Source organism: Zootoca vivipara, chromosome 2 (assembly GCF_965207765.1).
Source record: "Zootoca vivipara chromosome 2, rZooViv2.hap1.1, whole genome shotgun sequence".
Taxonomy (NCBI): Eukaryota; Metazoa; Chordata; class Lepidosauria; order Squamata; family Lacertidae; genus Zootoca; species Zootoca vivipara.
Window position 1 is genome coordinate 45851038 of NC_142584.1, and position 10073 is coordinate 45861110.

Genomic DNA, 10073 nt, shown 5'->3' on the forward strand with positions numbered 1-10073 from the left:
GGGATCTGGAATGTATATTCTACTCGAGCCTTCTCTACAAGCCAATCTGTTTCCAGATAGAGTAATGGGTACATCTCCATTCAGTTTCTTTCTTTCTTTCTTTTTATAATATTTTTTATTGATTTTAACTTTTATCAACATAGAATAAAAAACAAAAGAAAAGAAAAACAAAAAAGAAAATAACAAATAACAAATGAATCGAATACATTGGCTCCTTTGAGTGTACTTAACAATAAAGTCTCATTTACATAACAATTAAATTGCCCACTTGCCAATTCTTAACTCCTTCGACTTCCTCCATCCCCCCTTCCACGTTTCTATTTTTATTACTTATTTAGCACTTCTAAGTCTTTATACCATTCTTTCTTAAATTACACATTATAGATCATTATTCTAATTCCCCTTTACAGTACATCTCTAAATTCCTTTACTTCGTCATACCTTCTAAATCTGGAAAACTAGAAAACATAAAAACTATTTTTCATATTGTCTTAAATCCTTCTTCGCAAATCTAAATTGCTTCTACCACCTCTTTTTACTTCCACCTCCTTTAATAATTATTTTTAATTTTATTAATTCTTCTCCAAATAAATTTTAAACTTCTTCCAATCTTCTTCCACTGACTCCTCACTCCGATCCCGGATTCTCCCAGTCAGTTCAGACAGTTCCATGAATTCTATCAGCTTCATCTGCCAATCGTCGATCGTAGGAATATCTTCTGATTTCCAATTCCTTGCTAGCACAATTCTAGCTGCTGTTGTGGCATACAAAAAAAGGTAATGTCTTTCTTGGGCAATTCTTTTCTTGTGATACCAAGTAAGAAAGCTTCTGGGTTCTTAGCAAACGTGTTTTAAACACTTTCTTCAACTCATTATAAATCTTATCCCAGAAGCTCTTCAATTGGGGACAAGTCCACCACATATGATAAAAGGTTCCTTCCGCTTCTTTGCATTTCCAACATTTATTATCCTTTTTGTGATAAATCTTAGCCAGTTTCACTGGGGTAAGATACCATCTATACATCATCTTTAACATATTCTCTTTTAACACATTACATGCAGTAAATTTCTTATTACTTTTCCACAACCTTTCCCAGTCTTCCATCATATTGTGCCCTATATCTTTTGCCCAGCCAATCATAACCAATTTTGTTTGTTCATCTTTCGTATGCCACTCCAACAAAAGATTTTACATCCTTGAAAGATTTTTAACTTTTGGCTCTAGCAATTCTGTTTCCAATTTTGATTTTTCCCTTTGAAAACCAATTTTCTTATCCAATTTATACATTTCATTCATTTGATGATGCTGTAACCAATCACTCAATTGACTTTTTAACTGATCATATGTCTTTAATTTCACCTGGTCATTTTCTTCCATTCAGTTTCTTTCAATGGTGATAAAGTGCAAGAGGAAGGCAAGTAAAGTGGTTGTTTTTATAGCAATCTTCACCAACTTGGTGCCCTCTAGATGTTTTAGGCCATAATTCCCAACAGTCCTATATATTACAGTCATGCCAGCTGGGGCTGATGGGAGTTGTAGTCCAAAAAATCTGGAAGACACCTCGTTGGCAAAGGCTGTGTTGCAGTGCTATATTTCATTCTTCTCTAACTACATTTCTCTTTTCTATCAATTCACGTTCTATCCTTCAAATGCATGGGAAGAGATCTTCAAATTATGTTCAGTTTTCCAACATACTTTTGGCTTCTTAATATCTGTTGATTTCCACTTCCTTGTGATTTTTGTTTATTTTTCCATAACATTTTTTCCATAAATATGTTCACCACTGCTGCTTTCTGTAGATCTGTATTCACAAATGTACGATTGTTTTCCTCAAACTAGCAAAAATCAATCACAGAATGCAGCCAAATATTTTGCTGAAAGCAACACTACAGAAGTGAAAATAAAACATATAGTTGAACATTACAGCTGAATTGAATTCTACACTTATATGACTAAAATCCAATTTAAAAAACAATAACAACAACAACAACCCACAAACGTGTCTATTTACGCAGGAAAGCAGCATGACAAGAAGCAGTGGTGAGGAGAGGGGAAGCAGAGCAGTCGGTGTGGGAATCAAGAGAGGAGGAGAAGGCACAAAATGGGAAAGCGAGCAAGCTTTTTAGCCAAAAGTCTAGTCTATATGTTGTTAAATAAGACACACAGAGAGAGGATGCACAAAAAGACAGAGTTGTGGCACTCCCAACATTCTGTGACTGGCCATTCTGCTGTTCACACATCAGTGTTTATACATGTTTCGTGAGGACACAGGAAGTTTCCTTATGCCAGGTCAGACTATTTGTCCATGTAGCCTTGTTTTGTCTACTGAAATTCATGGATGTCTTCCCATCACCACCACCCCCGCCCCCGCTGCCCCTGAAGGTGCTATAGGAACCTTTGCAGGCAAGCTGTGTGCTCTCCCACTGAGCTATGGCCTCTCCCCTTAAAAAGCACTGCAAGAATGCTCTACAGCATTCTCCCTCTTAAATACAGCTACAATTATTTTTGCTCTCAATGTTACTGTGCAATGAATAGCTTACTTCCCTGTGTGGAACTGTGTTCCACGCTGTTTTATGCTACTCTCCTAATAAGGTTACATACTCATCAATAGCCAATTTGTTTGACACAGGAAATGGTTCATAGCGCAGAACCTAATTAAAGGACCTATGAATTCTGATGCAATACTGTGGGAGTGGAGACAAAACAGAAAGTTGGAAGTTCTCCAGAAAGACTTCCATGAAACAGATGTAAAATGGTCATTGATATGATGTAGTCCACTAAACTGACTGTAGGGACACAATTTATCAGATTATTTTCTATTGTTACACCTCATGGTAACTCTGGCCCCTATACTCTCATGGGAATAGAATGAGACATCTGGCTAATGTAATAGTCATCAAATATTCTGTGCTTGCCCTCTTCTTCCAAATACATTCTGCCTTCCATATCTCCAACCCAACGGTAGCCTGTGTAATGCCCCCCCCCCCAATTTTGCTGTCCTACAATTTCCAACAGTTCCAGTCAGCATGACTATTGGTCAGGGATGATGGAGACTGTAAAACAATTACATTTGGAGAGCACCATGTTGGCTAACCTGGTGCCAATCTGACACCAACTGTCTGTTTGATGGGTGAGTGCACAAAACAGCTTTGCCCAACTTGGTGTCCAATTTGCCTATGCTAGGTGAAGTTGATGGGGGATGTCGTCCAAACCATCTGAAGGGCTTTAGGCTGGGGAAGGTTTCCCCTTTGCACAAGACTCCAGTAATATGAAAAGAGGCTGTATGAATGCCCTGTTTTACCAATCCTGGAGGCAGTAAATAGTCCTACAGCAATTAGCACATGTATTTTTATTTTATTTTAAGATCCGCTATTTCCAGAGAAATGCAGAAACCAGTTTTCAGTGTCTTCAAAATTTCCAGGAACTTTGCATTATGAATTGCATTTGCCAGCTAAACTCTGCTGATTTCAGTATCAGATATGTAATTAGAAAGGAGCCCCTGCTTCTAACAAAATGGAATTACTTCACCCACAAGATATTCTTTCAGTACATACGAATTACAAACCTATTTGTTCAGCTCTTCTAGTCACTCATGGTGGAAGCAAACTAGTGATTCTTAAATGCTGGCTTTCTTCCCAGATGCCACATCAGATGCTTGACATGAGTTTTATGTTAACCCTATGTCAAGTGACAGCTTGCTTTTAGGACTGAAATGTTCTGTGGAGATGTGAAAAAGAAGTCACACTTTCATTAACAGATACACACACACACACACACACACACACACACCAGCAGTATTAATTACATCCAGTGAAGGACAAATAAGGATAGGAACCACAATAGCATCTTTCCTTTGTATGTTAGGGCATTGTAAAACAATGGCTAAAGAGAAACAGATGAGTTTCTATTCTTGCTCCAGCCAGCAGTTTATCCATGCAAGAATAAATTCAAATAACATCTAGAGGATAACTATGAAGCCAGGTCATAATGTTTGTCTTTTGGAGATGAGCGAGACCTAAATTCAATTCTCCATTAGATCAGATTGCAACCTTTTAGGTGGTCTCCATCTTGCATAAAATATGTTGGCCAACGTCAAGCACAGAGAATGTCGGTGAGTTCAGTTGTGGTTTTTAGGTTTATGAGCTACACAACCACGGAGCACTTGTTATGTTAAACCCTAACTTTCCCATGAAGGTCTTTTTTCATCTCCACAATCTCCCACAATGAAGACCAAATTTATGCATACTATTGTACAATTGTACAGATGTTTGCTCTGAAATAAGTCCTACTGTGTTCATTGGGGCATACTTCCAGGTAAGTAGATAAATGATTGCCACCTAAATACACAAAACAGCAGTTATTCACATTAATATGCTTGCCTTTCTTTTCCTTTCCTTCCTTGTTTTCTTGAGAGGAACTTCAGGTAGTTGGGGGCATTTTGTTTGTTTATGTTGACAAAGTACCTGTTGATAAGCAACAGTTCCACGGATGGGAATACTTGTAAAGTTTCCTGCTACCTTTTGCTTTATTTCACCAAGAAGATAATAGTATAATAAGAACAAAGGAATTAGGATGTGAACTTGCTCTTTTCGACATATAAAGAACACAATTCATTGAGACAGATCTGGTTTTCTTACTTGTTGTGTATTAAGAGAGTCTCAATTCCAGCTGGTGCTGTTACCGAAGAAGTGCACTGACCGAGCCACAGGTAGTGCATGGCTCTTTGGTGTCATAGAAGTTGTGGCTTTAGGGAAATCTGCAAGGCACAGAAGGCATGGAGCACTGCCAGCCTCACCACACAGCCGCCTCAGGGAGTTGCAGTCCAATGCACACCTGTGTCTCTGACTTTTGGAAAATTAAGTGCTATGTGGTGGGTCTGGCTTGCTTTTGCTTTTAGTTGCAGTGGTGCAAATACATTGTATGTATTATTGCATTTGCAGTGAAAACAGATGTGCTGTGTTGGACTTGTTGCTTTAAATTCTAAATGTCTTTCTGTAGGCCATTGTATATTTTCTGAGAGAGAGAGAGGCAGGGGGTAGGGAGAGAAATCAATGTCATTTAGTTTGATGGTTTTCTCCAGTGGTTCTGTTTAATGCAACAGGTTTCCTGAAGGATTCTCTAATATTTATGCAAAAACAGTTTGTTCAAGCATTTGACATCTGCCTTTCAATCTGGAAGGCCAACCATTCTGCCCCTATTTCCAATAACTAGGTTCCCTCCCATCTAAAAGTTTCATGAATAAATCTTACTTTACTGCCAAGTTTGACAGTGCTGCCTTTTTAAATTATTCCTTTCTTTATATGTGCAGTAAAGTTTATTTCAAATTTTATGTACCAGGGACATAGTCATTCCCAGTAACAAAAGGGTTGGAAGTTCATCAGTTTTAGGCAGCATGTGTACACAAGGGAAAGTTCATTCATACAACACTGATGTCACTCTATTTATGTAATGTTGGTAGACAGATACTTATTATGGGTTATTGTACAGTCGCATTTGCAAGGCAATCTAATCTTTAACCCAAAAGTAGATCCCACTGACTTTAATGGTGCTTACTTCCACGTAAGTATTTTTGGGATTATTTCAGGGATTATTTCACATCTGCATATTCATAATGTGGAATGTCATCATGATTTTCAGTTCTTACTGCTAGCACAGAAATGTGTAATGTTTGGGCTGGTGGATGGTGATATGAAGGTATTGTTTTTGGGATAGTCACTCATATGCACAGCAAGTCATAACTTGATAAATTTAATATAAATCTTCAGATTTATATTGGGGGGGATGGATAGCAAAAATAAAACCTCATCACAGAATAGAGTTATCTTTGCAGTTCTAATTGAATATATTTTATTACACCACCATTACAAATTTGGCTTGTTTGGTACATAGTCATAGGTCATGGGGAAATTATGTAGAAGACCAGATTTCATAAACAGATTTGTGTTACGAAAATACCTGCAAAAAGAACAGCATTCAAGTGGTAATATGCACAAGGTGCTGAGGTCCTGTTTATATTTTACTTGGAGCAACCTACTTTTTGCCATTCTTTGCTACTGAGCAACTTCTCCTAACATCTGCAACTTGTGCCCAAGTGGTTAGGTTGGATTATGTGGTTATGTATGATACTACTGATGCCTGCCACATTAGGCACTGAGCACATGATTTTCTGTGGCTTTTAACATCTGACTTTGTTAAAGCTCTGACATTTTATTATTTTTCAAGTTAATGATTGGATGCTTTAGTCAATGGTTTTTAACTTTCCACTGTTCTGAGGAACTTTCAGCATTATAAAGTAAATATAAATTCTAAAATAAACGCAATAAGTAAAATCACACATATGGGCATACTACAAAACAGCTTTAAGGCATGCAGTGACTTTACACAGATTCAAGAAGCTATAGGTGGCCTTTCTGCCACCCCAGATCATGTAAGCAGAGTCGCTTACTTGTAAGTAGAAAGAGATATTTATTCAGGCACATAACAGTACAGGCTCAGCAGCAGACCCAAGGCAGGGCAAGAAGTTCACAAGTGGGAAGAAGCAATGGAGATGCCTCCATAAGTTTCCATGACCCGGCCACCAAGCTTTTCAAGGTAAGGCATGGAATGCTCATGAGAGCAAATCTCACGCTCGTGACACCTGCTTGCTTTGCAGGAATGTGAGGATTGCAGAATTCTGGGTGGGTGGGTGGGTTTGCAGTGAAGGCAGTGCCTCGTTCTAGGTGGCAAGGCTTCATCTTCCTGTTCAGGCTGCTGTTCAGTCACTGCCAAATCCGGTTCTGCCACAGCACTCCAGGCTCTGCGCTCCTCAGGAACAGGGGGGGGGGAGAGCTGACATCCATGTTCACCATTCTGAAGTTAGGGTAGAAAGGGGAGATTGCCCTTTCTCCAAACCAGGTTCCAACCATATGGTTTTCCCTCAGTTTCTTCCTCCTCTTTTTCCTCCTGCTGTTTCAGAACCTGCCTATCCAATCCCAATCCAAATCCCACCAGAACTGTGGGACTCATGACATCACAAGGTTTGCTACAGAGCAGCCTTTTGTACATGTGAATTGCACTGGGCAGAGTCAATTTTGTAGCATTTCTTGGAATTTTCCTCAAGCCTTACTGAATGAGAAGACGTGGCAGTGGACAGCAAATGTTGGAGCTGCAAGGGGCCCCAAGGGTCATCTAGTCCAACCCCCTGCAGTGGAATAGCATTTTCTTTTCTTTTCTTTTCTTTCTTTTCTTTCTTTCTTTCTTTCTTTCTTTCTTTTTTTGCTCCTGCATCACACTTGTTGACTCATGTTAAGCTTGTGGTCTACTAAGACCCCTAGATCATTTTCACATGTACTGCTAGTAAGCCCGGTTCCCTCATCCTATATTTGTGCATCTGGTTCTTCATGTCTAAGTCCAGAACCTTATGTTTGTCCCTATTGAAATTCATTTTGTTAGCTTGTGCCCTGTTCTCCAATCTGTTATGGTCATTTTGAATTCCGATTTTGAATTTTGATTTCTGTGGCATTAGCTACTCCTCCCAGTTTGGTGTCATCTGCAAATTTGATGAGCATCCCCTCAATTCATTCATCCAAGGCATTTATAAAGACGTTGAACAACAGCGGACCCAGGACAGAACCCTGTGGCACCTTGATTTTCTCCTTAAAGGCAAAATGAAAAAGCTTGCTTAAAAAGAAAAGAAAAGAAAAGGGGGCCCCCCTAAAAATAACAAACACCATTTTTATGAGAGCATTAAGAAGTTAAGATTTTAAATGCACTTACATTATTTTCCTCTATAGTTAGCCCAGAGCTCGCTATCCCTGTGTATGTGTGACCTGCCATTACATTTGTTTGTGGTGGCTGGATGCCTTGGTGCCATATCAATTTCTTTCATCAATTTCACAGATAGGTTTTACAAAACCATCATGTCCTCTCAATAAAGTAATAAAAGTAGCTCTGTTATAGGATATGGGAATAGGAGTTGGAGCAGCTTCTTCTGTGGAAAGCATCAGAGGCTTTTCCATGCTGGGTGACATGATAGAAAGTGGATGGATAGAAATCTCTTTCCCATAATACTAGAATTGGGGCTATCCAGTTAAATTGATTGGCAGCTGATTCTGGATTTAGGGGAAAAGAGCACTTTCCTCAGACAGCACATTAACTCATGGAATATATTGCTGGAAAGATGTGGCGGTGGCAACCAGCAGATAGCATTTAAAAAGGATTAAACAGAGTCATCTAAGATAGGTCTGTAATTCTCTCCATTTCTGATGTTCAGGCTGTCAGAGCTTGTAATAATGTAGCCAAAATGGCATGATGCACCACACACATGAGTAAGGTATCCGCAAGCTTGGAAGAGCACCAAAGTTTGTGGAAGTATTTTTTTTTATAAAAAAAAATTTAGCAAAGAACTCCAAAGAGGAGAGGAATAACCTGAAGGGGACTGAGTGTGCTCAGTTGCCATGGTATACTGCCTGGCTGTTGGGAAGGACAGCAGAAAACAGGGAGGGGAGAGGGAACCGAGGTGCTAAGAATCCTGGGCAGGGAACAAGTCGCACTAGAGCACGTTGGAGGAGAACACTTCAGTCTTTCAGGACATTCTATACAAGATCTCAAAGTAGCTGTCTTCTACAAAAGAATTTCAGAAATAGACTGGAAAGAGAAGTTGCTGAATTGCAACTTATCACAAGCTAAAAACCATGGAGAGACCTGGTTTGAACAGAGACGTTGGATTCTTATCTTATTATACATGATAAAGCGACCCCCTTGCTTTTTCATGCAAGACCATTTGCAGTCATTTACAGTCGTCAACATCAGGGACCCAGGTGGCGCTGTGGGCTAAACCACTGAGCCTAGGGCTTGCTGATCAGAAGGTCAGCAGTTCGAATCCCTGTGACGGGTTGAGCTCCCGTTGCTTGGTCCCAGCTCCTGCCAACCTAGCAGTTCGAAAGCACATCCAAATGCAAGTAGATAAATAGGAACCGCTATAGCGGGAAGGTAAACGGCGTTTCCATGTGCTGCTCTGGTTTGCCTGAAGCGGCTTTGTCATGCTGGCCACATGACCTGGAAGCTATACGCCAGCTCCCTCGGCCAATAATGTGAGATGAGTGCACAACCCCAGAGTCGGTCACGACTGGACCTAATGGTCAGGGGTCCCTTTACCATTACCTTTACAGTCGTCAACAGCTATCAGTCAGTCAATCACCCATTTCCACCACCCCTCTGAGTGATACCCCTCCCCACCCTTTCTCTACATTTAAGCGTCTGGGGACTTCTATTTCAGTGTATCTGAAGAAGTGTGCATACACGAGAGCTCATACCAAAATAAAAACTTAGTTGGTCTTTAAGGTGCTGCTGGAAGGATTTTTTTAATTTTGTTTAGAGCACTTTGGTCATGGCAGTGGAATGAAACCCCCATGTACAGAGGCATAGCTCTGAACACCAGGGAACAGTGTCAAACAACAGGGGATATTGATCACTTTCATGCCTTGCTGGTCACTGCTGAAAACAGAATGCCTGACTACATAAACCATGGTCTGATACAACAAGGCAGAGCTTGGTTAACTTTGGTTGGTGTGTACAAAATTTGTTTTAAATAACTTTGGCTGGTGTGTACAAAATGTCCCAGTGGACATTTTGTCCACTGGGAAGAACAGGAAGTATGTAACTTACTAAAGATGTGTCTTATAAAACTGGAAACTATTTATCTGCAGAAAATAACATACCGACCAGTTCAGGTTACAAGGTATGCATGTATATACACCGCAATAGAGTGATGTTTGCTTCCCATATTTAACCACTAGATGGCCTTCTCTAGGTAAGCACATATAAAGCATGGCACTGACAATGAATTCAGACACTGTAATTAAATACTAACACAAGACTGCAAAAAAGAAGAAGAAAAGAATAGGTTACTTAGAGCAAGAAACATAGCTTTGAAGCTGAGCAGGTTACTCCTTGAAAGGATCCCCAACAGCTTTTAAAATGGGTAAAAGATATTGTAAGTTGTTTTTAATATTATTTATTGGCTTTCTTACTTACTAGTTGTATATGCCTCCTTTCCTCCAAGGAACTGAAGTTTCCATTTGATGTAAAGGCAG